The 15,878-nt window shown below is 39.7% G+C and overlaps 1 protein-coding gene across 3 annotated transcripts in view; it reads right to left on the reverse strand.

Moving 5' to 3' along the window:
- The window catches only part of ARL15 (ADP ribosylation factor like GTPase 15), a 217,971-nt gene that overhangs the window by 158,691 nt on the left and 43,402 nt on the right, over positions 1-15,878 (reverse strand). The window lies entirely within an intron of this gene.

Genomic DNA, 15,878 nt, shown 5'->3' on the forward strand with positions numbered 1-15,878 from the left:
GGTGAGTAGCCACTGCCCAAGTCACTGTTTCTTTACCAGTGAAAACACCTCTAGAGGTGTATGGCAGTGGGGTGTTTGGGTTATTTTTGCTTTGTTTTCACAGTAAGAGGGAAAAGATACCCTTCTGCCATATACACTGGAAAGAAATAGTCAAGCACTTGCCTGTGCTTCTGGAAGAGCTGTGGGACAGCTAGATCTATTCAGTATCCTCATTTGCGTGGTGGGCAGGTTGCCAGACAGAGTTAACACAATACCTGTGGTCTAGTTTATATTCCCCACTGGGCCAACTAGCTGGGATTTAAAACACTCATAAATTTGGGTGTGAGGGTGGCGTGTGTTGACAAGGGAATTAAGCCACGGCTCTAAAGGACTCCTCTTTTGATGCAAGGTCAGCTCAAGCAGCTCTGCTTTCCCGCTCATCCTACATTCCTTGAGGTCTGAACAGGCGCAGGCAGCAAGGGGCAGGTCAGGAACCCTAAGCTGCACCTTAGCTGGGCTGTGGGTGGTGGAGCTGGACCTGGGGATTGGTAGCCCAGTCAGCAACAGAGGCAGCATGCTCTGGCTCCGTCATCAGGGCAGGCGGGCTGCAGGTACTGCTAGCATCTTTGGGTGGGCAAGGACAGGCTGGTCTCAATTTATCCTTAAAAATCAGGCCACTCTCTAAGCTGCTCACTTGCTTTTCACAACTCCTCTGCCCCCATGCCCCACACATCAATTGCCACAGTATTTTCCCCCCTACTCCCACTTCTCTCTCCTCACTTTCAGAGGAAAGGGGAAATGAGAGCACTTTCTTTCCCAGTTAATCACCTGTTGACAAAACCTCCTTCAAAAAAATAAAATGACAGTGACTCTTGCAAGTGCAAAGCTCAAGAAATCCTAAACCTTGCTGCTTGCACATCTCCAGAGTGAGGTAACACTAATGGGCTACCCTCTTTCTACAACGACATGCTGGGAGAGAGCATCCCTGGCCATTACAATGTCCAACCAGCAGCTCCTAACCTCTCCTTCTCCACTCTTGCTCCCTGCTCACAGGGCACTGTCCTTCACTATGGCACCAGGGGTCTGACAACAGTCAGGCACAGGCACCTGTGCTGCCCTGAAAGTGAGCCACTGGAGGAGGTTGGGGAGGGAACCATAACACACACAAAAAATATACAATGTGCGCCTTTTAGCCCATCACTGATAACTTCACTTCCAATAAATAACAAAGTTACATTCTAATCAATTAAGCCACATTCACTGAAATGAGCCATACTTACATAAATACTCTATAGTCTTGCTGTACAAGTAATGAGTCTTGAAAATTTAAATTGTCCATGTAAAATCTTTTCGTTGATTGAAACAGGTTGAGGCAGCATGAAGTAAGATTTCATCCCAAGTTTCCACCATAACAAAATAAAACTAGAAGTACACCAAAAGAAAAAATCTCCATTCTTAAACATCAAAGAAAAATATCCCATTAAAACTTTAAACTTTTTTAACTGGTTTATTAAAATATCTCAATATCACATACATTAACTTCAATAAAATTAGAACACAGGAAAAGAGTCAAAACCAGGAATGTTTCTCTTGTTGTAAAGATATTCAGAAAATTACGTTAGCACTGAGATATGGAAAGATACAATATGGAGAGAAAGTTCGACAAACTATCAGTCCCAGTAGCTGTATATCATGTCCCTAAGAAAGAAAAAAAGAAAAGAGGGGGGGGGAAAAAAAGGAAATAGAATTCCAAAGAAACAGCTCTATGCCTTCTCCACACACAGAAAAGAAATCTTATCCTGCTGCTAAAGATTTGTTTCTCTGATATCTTATATTCTTTCCATTACAGAAATTGCACAGAGGGAAGTTGTGTAACAGTCAAACTTATTCAGAACACATAAATCACAGAGATCTACCCAATAAACAAAGATTACACCACCACAATCTCTGACCATGGATTTGTGAAGAGTAAGCCAGCCTCTCTTTCCAAGATTCAGTGGTATGCCGCTGCTGCATAGCAGAGAGGTTGTGAGCCCGCAAAAGCGCACAGGGAGCACACGCATTTTTTGCGGGAATAGTGAGCTGCTGGCTGGAGATCCAGCTCTGATTTCCTGGAGCTGACTCTTATCAATTAATATTTATATATTTACCATTTATTTACATATTTACCAGATATATTTACTTTTTTCCAATGTTGCTCCTTCATGCAAGAAAAACAGCAGGAGTAGAGGACAAAACTGCCTATAAATGGCTTTGTATTCTTGCTCTTATTCATGATCAGTAATAATTGTTCCTAGCAAACAGGAGAGAGACTTTCCAAAGCACATACCACAGACAGACTTGCAAATTAATTTGAGTATTTTGTAAAATTGTTTCTTCATTAAGTGGTAGTATTCCCCAAATATACAGTTTACTATAACATCTGGATCCTTTCATCATCCCATTACTCCCTTTACTATTCTTGAAATTCCCTTATACGAGGAAAGCATTTTCAAAACATACTCTGGCATATTCAAGCCTGAAGCTCACTACTGCAATTCAGCTATTTGAAATTTACACCACCTCTTGTTTCCACCATCAAATGTAGCAGCATTTCCAGATTAATTTAAAATTTTCCCAATGCTCCTGCTCGGCATTCCCACTGCAACACAAACTGCTGATGCCCTACAAAAAAAAAAAAAAACCAAAACAAAAAACTAAAAGATACCTCAAACCCCACAACATTTGGCTTATTTTAAATACGCTCTCCTCAAAATCATCTCTCCCCTGGTCAGCCATCAGTGGTTCTTAGATTGCATAGTAGCTATGACCCCTACATTTGAGGTGGCACGATCAAAGGAGCCCTGGCCAGACTTGGAAAAACATTTCCACTGAGAATGGACATACTGCCTGTCAAAAGGTTATTCCCACTGCGTACAGGGAGCAGCTCATATTACTCCAGTGTAACATGAAAGCACAAAATCTAGCCACAGTAATCCACATACATGTTTTTCTTTCCAAAAAGGGCATATGGGAGACACTGACTGGAACAGAACATCCGTATTATCATTTGAAGGGAGGGGATGGATGGGTGAGGGAAAGCTTCCCTCAGCTGTAGGGATCAGCATCTGAAAAAAAAAAAAACCCTTTAAAAATTCTGCGTCTTACCATAGCAATTTCTTCTCTTCAATTGCTTTCCTCCTCTTTAGTTAAAAATTTATATATGCAAATATATATCTATATGTAGATAATCGCACACATACACACTATCAGACTTTACACTCTGCGGAAGACAAAATAACTTTGGAGGCATAAATCTTAATGTCAATGACAGGAAGGCTTTGGTGAACCATTACCATAAATCTGACAAACGCTAATTTGATGGGTGGCTGTATCTGTCTGCTGCAAGACCAGTCTAGACAGTCTATTGAGAAATCCTAAAACACAACTGTTTGTTCCCTGTAACACCATCTGGATATGGCAATAAGAGCCGACCCAGTGCCATTCACACATGGATCAAAGCACATGCTAATGCCATCATGAAGTCATACACATAAAAAATTCAATCTGAGAACTCTATGCAATTTTCCTAAGTCCTCAGTGAAGAAACCTCAGACTTAGCACAACTCAAGCTAAGTGCATGAAGAGGGGGAGAGGGTGGAAAAAAAGAACAGAATATTTAATGAGCTTGGCCTTCCCGAGGAATGTTAGGCCACCCATTGTATTGGAAAAGGCTCATGTCACACTCCAGTCATGGCACCCATCAGGGTGCCCCTTTACAAAAATTGATCCGGAGGTTTTTGTAATTACCTGTTTCAGACAGAAAGAGTGCCCAGAAATACAAGAAGGTTTCCGAGGTGTAATCTTGCATTTTCTTATTTAAGACAGAGCTGGCAGAATTTGCAATATTGCAGACAATATTGAAAACCCCTCTCTCATTAAACTGCACCATGGCACTAGATCAAAGCACCAAGGGCCCCCTATTGAACTTCTCTAAATATTACAAACATAAGAGCAAGTCTGGCTATGCAGAAACTAAAAGTAAAGACATTTTTTTATGTCTCCAAAAAACAAATCATGGCTTCCCATAATACAGCTTTTAAAGGTACAGAAAGTACTAACTAGCTATACTACAAACTTTTAAATTGACAAAGCTTCACCCAGCCAAAAAAAAAAAAAACAAAACACCAAAGATTACTGGTGGAGGGTTTTTTGCATAGCTACTTTCAGCAGTTTCTGAGGTCCTTTATAAAGTACTGCCCTTCAAATGGTCTTGTATTTTTTATTTAATGTAATGCATTATGTAACAAATTCAACAACCTGCATGTAAAATCCACCAATTTTTTTTTTCCCATGAAGTATCCACTAATACTAAGCTTCCAGCAATTACATTGTTCCCAGCCTTTTGACCACTGAGACTGTATTTTCCATTTAACTCTATTTTCTTTTCACGATTTAAAAGTTTACAACAAGCATTCTTTAATCTTTCTGGAAAACCTATAGTATGAAGCCAGTCTGCTGATACTGAGGATTTATCAAGACAGAAAGCAAAGGCAGGTTTTAACAACGATTTTGAAACAAGTTGAACTTCAAAAATTGCCATTCTATCATTTAAGTCTTTTTCTCTAATTTTTTGAAAGCAATCCAAACATTCATATGGAGGTACTTCATGCAGAAATCATTTGGGCAAGACCAAAATCCTAGATACTTAAGTACTTTTCTTTGTAAATTAAAAAATTACAAGTGGCAAAATTTATTTTTGCCATCGCAAGCAGTTCAACGCAAGTTAAATAACTACTAAAACTGCATTTTAAACTTTTATACTTTGCTGTTAATAATTTCTTTATCCCCAAAATCACATAACTAGTATGTTAACAAGAATGGCTTGTCACAACATACTGCATCCCTAATACAAGTTTTCATAAAATTACGATAGAGGAATAAACTTCTTCATTTCTTTATAGAATCTGCAAAAATCCTGTACATCTGCCCACAAACACACAAAAATCACTGGAACTAAACTTCCAAACACAAATAATTCAAAGCAACTCTCAATCTAATTTGAAAATACACATACTGGTATAGTTATGAAGTTACAACAGCTATACTGTGGTTTACCACTGAAATACAACTGTAGGAATAAAGTACACTCTACAGTTTTCACAATCTCGTAATTCAGTACTGAATTGGCTGAACTGAATTACAATTGTCTTAAATTTTAAATATTTAAGTCCTGTACATGGTTCTTAATAAAAACTTCAGAAGAGAAACAAGTTCAGACTGTTTCAGAGATTAAATATTCTGAGGAACTTTCTGCTAACATGCCATCAGAAGGGCTAATTCTAATAACTTTTTTTCATTATATAGATTAAATACAACTACATCTTTTTTCCTAGAAGATTAACATTCCAACCGAAAAAAAAAGAAAAAAAAAATAAAGGGAGTGGGAGGAAACAACACACAGAAAACTCATTTTTTCAATCAGATGACTCTTTAGGACAAGAAAAGTGATCAAGCAGTCTTTCATTCACAGTGTGCTCATAGATAAACACAAAAAACGTCTCCACAAAGATTTCCGGTACCAGATAAGAGACAGATAAGAGATTGGCCCTGACATAAGACTCAAAAGACTGATAAACTATGAGTCATCAAGTTTTCAGACTGTAGAAATGTTTCAATAGAGGGAAGTGGGAGATTTACAGGAATAAACTGTGCATCATGAACCAACAGTTATTTCTGCAGAAAGCAAGCAATTCCCCTTGAGGTAAAAGGTTAGGAGTACACACATGGCAGCGACTTCTCGTTACGTTTGCAATAGCACTGAAAGGCATCACACTAGCGTTTGGCGCTTTTATGTCTGAATCACGTACAAAACAAATTACCAAAGAACACATACACACTCATAATCTATTTATAAATAAATACCTATAACCTGCTGTCCCCTTCTAATTTCTACACGGATAACTGCCTTCAGAGAACCAACAAAGTTCTAGAGAGAACAATATTTAACCAAACTATTTATGTTTAAGCAGCAGAGATGTAGTGAAGGGCATGTTATGCAGGGTTTAAAATTCCTGCCAACTCCTCTCCCATCCCTGCAGCAGGCCAGCACTGCCATCTACTGTCCAATGCCGCAGCAGGAGCTTCTCGCACACCTCCAAAAAGTCTGTTCTAGCTTGGAACCATCGCCTCTCCTGATATCAGACAGAGCAGAAGCAAAGACAGTCTGGAGAAGCCAGTCTCAGGGAAGACACCTGCACCAGTAAACTCCTCTAGAAATTTTATAATTCTACATAATACAAAAAAAAACCAAGTTGTTGTTTTTTTTTTAATTAGATGCCTAAAAAGCACAGAGTTGCGGTACAGAGCAGAGAGCAGCACCTGGCACTCGCGGCCATTGGGCAGCTGTGCAGTACCCTCTCCTGCTTTCCCACCATAACACGGCTGTAGCCCCCACAAACATTGACACTGTCCCTTCTCCGTTTTTCAGTCCTTTTCAGACCACAGACAAATAAATCTGTCTATTCTGAGAAGGTATCGATTTTCACACACATACAAATGTTACAAGGTTAAACAAATTATACACTTGGTGTCATAAGCACAACAAGCATTAATTTTTCAAATTCTAGCATAGCAAATTTATTTCTACCCAATGCTACACACTTAAATCATACCTTCATCTAATATAAAGCCTGCAGAGAAACCATGCGCTAGTTACTATGAAGAGTTGCCAGAAAGTTACTGATATGCCCAATTCATTTCCATCACAATCTTGATATGATGAAGCATTTAGTAGAAGAGAAGAACAAGGATTCGTTTGTGCCACTGACTTTCTCACTGAAAGAGAATAAGTTTGTCTGGCAAGTATTAAGCGTTACACTTCAGAATTTCACATCAAAAATACTCTTTCAATTAACAACAGACTTGGATTGCCTAGAAACTAACACACATAATCTAAAGAATGACGATGGATTTTTAACAGAATGCATCTCACACGGTATAATAATAATGATTAAACTACTGAAACTTAACCTGTAAATACAATGAAGATAAAACAAACCAGCCCAATATGAAAACCAAAAAAGTTATCACTGCTTCTTGGGTACAAATAGCCATGTAATCACTTCAATCACAGGGCAAGTGGCATGTAATTACAGCACAGTTATTCATGTCTCACGGATTACATGGCAATGGAAGTAGGTTACCTGCTACCATATTTAGTAATCTGGAGTTGATGGTGACAGTCGGCAGATGTTAAAGATAACTTTTAAAAGGCGAGAACAGTTGTGAAATCTATAATAACAGCACGTGAAGTTACACGCTCTGAGGGTTTTGGTTTGCCATTGTTTTGCGGTGTTTCAGGGTTTTGTTTTGGTTAGATAGATTCTATCAAAATGTGAATGACCTTTCAGAAACCACAGGTGCTGCCTGCTCCTAGAGATCTGCAGAGAAGTTATAGGTATGGTGGTCCTGGAACTTCTTAAACAAAACAATCTGCTACCAAAACATAACAAGTTCTCAACATTTAAATCTGCATCGTTCCACAGAGCCAAAGATCACTTGAAGATTCTGCCTTCCAGCCTTATGCTGTATTTGCTGTGTAGCTTCTCTTGTGTGTTTCACTGGTATCTTTAAGATCTAAAAAAACCTCTCCCAAAAGGCCTCTGCAGTCACTATACCTTTCTTTCTGCTTTAAACTGTTCTTCAGAGAATGTTAAAATACACTTCCTCTGCAGAACCCACAAGTGCAAGTCACAGCCTTTTATTTTAAATACGTGGTAGATAAAAAGAAATACAGATGAACCAGAAAGGTAAAAATACTCAATTTTCGTACAGTTCTGATCACAAAGTGCTGACCACTTTAATCATTCTCTCTTTAACATACCTGGGAACAGACATAAATCTGCAAGTTGCTAGACTACCAAATTCAATCTGGAGAATCCATTGGGAACACAAAGAAATTACCTCTCAGTCGTCAGGTGTGACATATACAAATTATTACATTTCTGTTCCAAGCTACATTCCCTTTTTTATTTGAAGTCACCAGTGAACAAGAGGTGAAGGTGAACATTATCTGTAAGAGCCCCACTTTAAATCTTGATTTTAGAAAAGCAAAATTTGAGAACTGAAATCTCGATGATGCTTCTCTTGGTAGTTGTCTCTTTTTATATCTGAAAAAAAGATGATAGGTTTGCTCCTAGCCTAACCCACCTACAAATCAGGAACCTAAGAATGAACTACTTCTTTACAGCCCTTTAAAGCCGGTAAAAGGAAATGGGCATCTCCAAAAATAAGAGTCTTCTTATTCTAAAATGAATATCTAAGGTCACAGGTCTGGTGCTTCTATGTTCAGATTTAGGAGAAATAAATGCCACCTTTAGTCAAAAATCATTATACATTATCAACAGGATGCTCATATTGAAAATGAGTTAGATTACTTAATTTTTCTTAGGCTAAAGATATTAGTTGCTATGTAGCAGCCCAATCACAATCTTCTCTCTTCGTTAATAGGCTATCAGATGTCGCCTCAACACAGGTGACTTCTGACTGGGAATTAATACTGAAAGAAAATTACATCAGTTGCAGAAAAACAGAAAGGTAAATGAGTAGCTAGAATTGTTAAACAAACAGGTTTTAAAGTGTCCTCTTCCGATTAAAAAAAAAACCATTATTACATACAAATTGTAGGATTACTAACAGTAACAAGGAAAAGCAGGAGAACTTTAATACACACATCTGTGTGAGAAAAAGCAAACAATGTTCTTATGATGATGATGAAATCGTTTCCATTTCAACAGCAATTCAAGAAGATACTGAACAACAGCTATTGATTGGGCACTTCTGTATAAGCAAAGCTGGATAACTCAGATACAAGTGTGCTGAAAGAGACAGTATGCGTACTGGCTGGACTGGTAATTCTTATTATTAAGGTTTGAAAAACTGGAACTGGGAAAGTTCACAAGAACAGGAACAAGTGCTATGTCAATATTTACAGAAGGCAAACTGGATGCCCTACATATAGGCCTGTCAGCCTTAAGTAGGTTTTGTGAAGAAAAATAATTTTTACGTAGTGAAATAGCTGATGAGAGATTTGATTATGAACAATTAAATTAAATTACACAATGAATGCCAATCAACAGGTCTACAGACAATAGACATACTGTTTTTAAATTGCGTTTTTAAAAGTATGTCTTTATGTAATAATCTTAGTCTTCTGGAACACACCCAGTTTGGCACTGCAAGACGTTTTGCTTAATCCCTTAGAACAATCCAATATCAACAAAGCACTTCTAAAATTGTATAGGTTTATTTGACTTATGGGCTCCAAGAGATACCTGTAAAGAAGGGGTTTTCGTTGAGTGATGCATTTCCAGTGTGATCCCATGGGACCCGCCCATGCTCTGACACTTAACAGCACCCATCCCAAAGAAGTCTCAGACCATCAACAACAGAGAAACAATAAATAATGAAAATGACAGCTTGCTGATATGTTACTAGGTGGCCAGTAGCACAGCAATATAATATGGAAAAGATGCTCCTTGAATAAACCTACAGAAGATAACCCTGTTTCAAGTGACTTGATGTGCACTGGGTCTCTTGCGGAGAATGCAGAAACAGTCACAGGCCATGTTGACTTTTCTGTGCATAGCTAACAGCAGATATAACAAGAAACCCAAGGGTGTGCACATTTGCATCCACAAACAAAAAGAACAACAGTATTTTCTGTCCTGGAAAACAATGCCTCTGAAAATGCATTTGGGCATGGTAGCTAAATTCTCACAGGGCATCTGTAAGGATCAGCTGTAGCCTCAAAGGACTGATGTCTGCTTTGGAGATTAGGGAATTACCAAGTTGGAAAAGAAAGCTTTTATGATGTCTGTAGTTGACACAAGAATAATTCCCATTGCACTGATGTTGTCTGTCCTGATGTCTCCAGAGGAGAGAATTCAAATATGCAGAAAATTAGAATAAAAGAGGTCAGGAAAGAGTAATTTGAATGAGTGAAAGATTAGAAAATATTCTCTGATAATTCGAGGCTTGAGAAACTCATAATATTTGCCTTACAAAAAAGGGGGCAAAGAAAATCCTCCTTAAAACAGAGAAGAGAATGAAAAATGCAATAGGCATTCACTGAAGGGAAGGCAGTTAAATGCTAGAACATCTTGCCCAGACTATAGTGGATTTTCTACTACAGGAAACAGTCAAATCATAATTACATACTTTGACTCTTACCCCAAAAAGGTGTATCAGTTTAGATGATATCTGTAGACTTCATTACGAATAAAGACAAGGCAATCAAAGCAATACCTTCTGGACTTTATCTATTCATTGGATTCATTGGTTGTTGGCCACACTAAAACAGAAAGAAGGCAGTGGATGTCCTCAAGATAAGTATTTGCATGCTTGGTTCCACAAATGCTATCACATGCTGTTCAGTTGCTACTCCTACCACTGCTCAGAGGCTGCAGCACATTCCCTTGTCCCAGCAGCCAAACACAGGCAATGAAGCATCTTGCTTATCCACTACGATGTGCCAAATCGAGTAAGCCTGAAGGACAATAAATGACTGCCTAGCAAAAGATGGACCATACTGATTTCAGTCTATTTTTTTCTGGTTATCCACTTCAGAAAGCTTTTTATAAACACTAAAATCTTGTTCCATGATTGGTGCATCTCACCAATTTCCTTAGAAAATGCACTCATATTTCGTTGGAAGAAATGCAGCTTTCCTCGCAGGCATCCCTCCAGAGAACTTCAGATCCAAGAGTTAAGATGTGCTGTTTGCGTCTCTTACATCAAATAGTAAGAGGCTCTCCAAGCTAACTTATGCTACTGGTCACCTGTATGCAATCCCTACGATTTTAATAGATGTGCTCACTCAGACAGAAGTTCAACACACTGTGCCAGGAGTGCCCAGATAACGCACAGAACCCCAGCACACTTCAGTCAGTGACGCAAGCAGAACCAGCTCCTAACACATAGGATCATAAAATAGTTTGGGTTGGGCTGGACCTTAAAGATCATCTAGTTCCAACCCCCCTGCCATGGGCAGGGACACAGCCCACTAGATCAGGCTGCTCCACACAGGGAGCAAAGAGTTTGAGTTAAACAGTAACAGTTTTTACATACTCCATTCTAAAAGTAGTAATAAATTTTTCATTTAGATCTAAAAATATCATATGTGTGCATGCAAACAGGTCTGCAAAGTCTGCGGTAACTCAAGAATTGAAACGGTGTCTGTAGATGACCATTACTGGATAGCAGTTTAGACAGTTTTTATTCAATGCAGTAGAGAAAATTCACCCTAAGTGCAACAAGCATGAAAGGAAGGATAGTCACCAAATTGTAATTCAGAAATTAGACAATATAAGTTCTTGCTGAAACCACACTTCCTTTTCCCAGCTGGGAATTTATTGTAGGGAAACCTCACAACTGAGAAAACATTTCAGAGAAGAGTTCGTATACACACCCACACTGGAACAGATTACCAATAGTTAGGCTAGTGAAGGCAAGCATATTTCTCTAAAGCTGTTCCTTCTCCTCTCAGGAGATAAATCTTACGCAAACAATACTTGCTAGAAACAAAAACATAAGATGTCAACAGCCTACTAGTTTGTTATGATACTTAATATCAAGTTTGTACCAAGCACAGTGTGGGAATCAAAAATCAACACTGGAAAATGCACAAAGTCATTTGTAATGTTATTCAGGTCAAATTCAGAACAGTTTAGTTAGAAAAGCCTGGAACAATTCCGAACTACGGGAGGCCTTTAAGTCTTGGACGTGTTCTCTTGAGCCAAAGAGGCATAAACTAAAGTGTCTTAAATATGAGACAAATCTGAGGTTAAATTGACCCAATATGGACAAAAACAAAACAAAACAAAACCAATAACATATTTTACCTGGCAGAAAGCTCTCAGCAAGCCAGAACACAAATGTTGTCAGCCCTCTCCACTTACCAAAATGAGAAAGATGAGGCTAAATGAATAGTATTCTAAGAAAATTCCCCCTGAAAACTCAGTTTACATTTAATAATTTGCATACACAAAATGTATAAACCACATTTTTTTTCCATAACAAAGCTCAAATATGTTACCTAGGGCAATTTATCATTGAGTTGAAATCAAGTTATCATATCTGAGACAGCAGTTTGCAGATAGAAGACATATGCTCCTACCTTGCACAGGTTTATTTCACTATTTGGGAATTATTCACCACACATTAATGCCACAAAACATTCTTCAGTTCCTACATGTGGCAATCAATTCCTGTCCGGAGCTGGGAATTTCTCACTTACTAATCCGCAAAGACCAAGACTAATACATGATCTAGAAAAACGCAAGTAGTAATGCCTTAAGTACAATAAAGGACATCCGTGGACAAAATTTGGCATATATTCCTCACAAAATTTGTGCATTGATGACTGGTGACACAGATCTCTCAGACACAATAACCCAGTTCAGTTGCACTGAGGAAATACAACTTGATATTTTAAGTCAAGTCTTCACTCAGTGGCTTAATGAGTTCTCTAAGGCCTCCACTGAAGGTAACCTGACCTCAGAATGGGTCTCAAGACTTCACTACCCCCTCTCACAGAAACTGAAGGATGAAGGATATTAATAAGCATCTTTTCAGTAAAGTGTCCGTTAAGAACAGGACAAATATGAACAGAACACCCTTGATCACCTGCCTTTGTATTAGCTGTTCTTTCACTATTTTCTACAAAAAAAAACCCTGAGGACTAGCCTCACTGTGCATTACCTTCTGCAAATTTTCAGAACGACACCAATCCAAACTTCAGTACCCTGTTGCAAGTGAGCTGAAAGCAGGACTTACAGTGCTGCTACAAACACACTGTGTTGGTTAATCAGCGATCGAACAGATGCTGTATGGAGCATTTACAGTGAAATTAAAGGTTGATGACCTTTTCTGTCATGGTACAAAATAAGGGCATGCATGGAGTGGACATTTTTCAGTCTGTATTAAATCAAAGGGATGCATCAAAAGCTTAAATGAGACAACTAATGGCTGACTGCTGTCAAAGGGTAGGCTCACCCCTTTCAATGTCCCTTCCCAGCTGCATTCTCCTGCCTCTTACATGTTATCAGCCCTTGGTGCTAACCTAACCCCTCATATGAGGCCATTCAGTTCACTAAACTTGCAGAAAGCTAACGTAAGGGTGAAAAAAAACTAAGCCAGCTTGCTAAGGTAGCAGAACAGGTCCTGGACAGTATGACTTTATTTACACACTTTATTCCCCATGCCAAAGCAAGGGAAAAGGGGGGGTCATAAACCTCAGAGCAAGACTCCCCTGTCAGCAGCCAAGTGGTTCTGGGACAGCTCAGCTGTCCTATGAAGCTTCATTCTAACTATTCCCCCATTTTACAGGTTTGAACGCTTATCTAGAAAATAATTTTAAAAGATCAAAGGACAGCTATCCACAACATGACGAAATAGGTAAGTGTTTCAGTGAATCAATAAAGTCTCCAGACTCTTAAGTGTTTAAAGAGTTAAGTACTCTTGGTCTTCACTTGCCCTCACCCACCCCCCTCATTTGGAGCCACTGCTGGATTTCAGCACTGGCCTAACTTGTTTCTTTGCCTCCCGAGGAAATCTCTAGACTAACCCTTTGTTCTCAAATCCATCTGCAATCTCTCTTCCCTGTAGTTCCTGGCATTTGTCAGCAGTATATCTTCATGAGCTAAGCAATACAAAACTTAAGGTGAGACAATTCAGAATCTGTCCCACCAAAGCCCTAAAGGATTTAGGCCTAACCATAAAGGACTTACCTTAGTTTTGTTTTTAAACCAGACAAATCTATATTCCTGGCATGTCTTTTTCCAGAACGCCTGATAGCTTAAACAAGATAATGGAAATGGCAAGCAAACTGAGGAGTAAAGGTATCATAGCCAACTTCTCATATGCACCTATTTCAAAGAATTAGCTATGTAAAACCAACCTTGCCTTAAAACGTCACAGTGACAACTTTGCTCTCTCTTCTGTAAATACTCCATAATCAGAAAACAGAGGATAAAAGTTCTTCTCCAAAGAAAAACATACAACGATCCAGAGATGAAGCAGTTGTAAAAACAGTATGAAGCATCAATTACTTCAATAAGCTAAAAAGTGGGTACTTCAAAACAAACAGCAAAAACCCATTGTTATAAGATACCATAGAAACTAGTAAGTGACAAGAATCAAAGAAGTTCTAGCCATCTTCCGTCAGCAAACACAGAGAGCTGCAATGCTAGCAGATATACGGACTGTAAGAATGTTTAAATGTTTAAAACAAATCTTTAACCATTAGGCATTGCATAAATTCTTCATAAACCTGCAGATTGTTCCACATGTTCACTATGTGGGTTTTCTATGGTTTTACTGAATGTTGGAGAACATGCTCCCAGCTAGATCACAGGTCCAAGTCTGACAGTTGCGATGTTCTTGTCTTCCACACAAACACTACAAGGAAGTAAAAGCTCTGCTATGCATTGCTCACATGCCACAGGTGGTTTGCTTCTGTAACATTCAAGAAACCCAAACACAACAAAGCTGAGGCAAACCACATAGAGCCTAGCAGCTGTGTAGATTTGCAAGGCAATCACAAACAAACCACCCACTGCGGACCATCCCTAGCATTTGTCTTCCTGTCTTTTCTCCCAGCTGGAAGGTTGCTCTGCGTTGTCACCCTCCCTGCAGAACTGCAGCAGAGCAGAAGGTGGTTTCTCTCTTGACTTCCCACAGGACAGAAGTCTAGACACGCTATGGGCTGCAGGCACAAAGGCTGACACCATCACGTCTCTCAGGTTGCAGGGGGCTGAGATGCCCACACACCCAAAACCATTTCACATGCCCTAAGTAAACTGCTCCAAGCTAGCTCACATTTTCTGCGATGCAGATCACCACCAGTGAGGTAGCCTCAGCCTCACAGGCTCTCTATCCTCTTCTAGACACAGATTCTAGTCATCTCAGGGAGGTGCTGGAGTCACCATCCCTGGAGGTATTGAAAAGATGGGTACATGAAATGCTCAGGGATCTGGTTTAGTAGTGGACAGGTACAGCTGGATTCAATGATCTCAAAGGTCTTTTCCAACCAAGCAATTCTATGACTCTACCCCTATTCTCCTTCAGCTACAGGAGCTCTTCCTTCCATGCTTTATTTATAAACATGTATTCATTTTTTATGATAACACCAGGGAAAATCGGGGGGGGGGGGGGGGAACAAACAAATGCAGCATTCTCTCCAACATCCACCCCTGCTTAGAAGCCTTGGAAGGATGGGATGTCATCCAGAGGGACCTGAACAGGCTGGAGAAGTGGGCCTGTGTGAACATCAGGAGGTTCAACAAGGCCAAGTGCAAGGTCCTAAAACTGGGTTGGGGCAACCCCCATTTTCAGTACACGATGGAAAATGACATGATTGAGAACAACCCTGAACAGAAGGACTTGGGGTCCTGGCTGATGAGAAACTCGACGGGAGCTGGCAATGTGCGCTCACAGCCCAGAAGGCCAACCGTGTCTTGGGCTGCATCAAAAGCAGTGTGGCCAGCAAGTTGAGGGAACAGATTCTGCCCCTCTATTCCTCTCTCGTGCAACCTCATCTGGAGTACTGTGCCCAGTTCTGGAATCCTCAACATAAGAACGATATGGAGCTGTTGGAATGGGTCCAGAGGAGGGCTACAAACATGATCAGAGAGCTGGAGCACCTCCCATATAAGGACAGGCTGAGAGAGTTGGGGTTCTTTAGCCTGGAGAAGAGAAGGCTCCAAGTGGCCTTCCAGTACCTGAAGGGGCTACAAGAAAACTGGGGAGGGAACTATTCACAAAGGCTTGTGGTGATAGGATGAGGGGGAACAGGTATAAACTGGAGAGGGGCAGATTTAGGTTTGACATAAGGAAGGATTTCTTCCCCATGTGAGTGG

The sequence above is a fragment of the Cuculus canorus genome, chromosome Z, assembly GCF_017976375.1.
Source record: "Cuculus canorus isolate bCucCan1 chromosome Z, bCucCan1.pri, whole genome shotgun sequence".
NCBI lineage: Eukaryota > Metazoa > Chordata > Aves > Cuculiformes > Cuculidae > Cuculus > Cuculus canorus.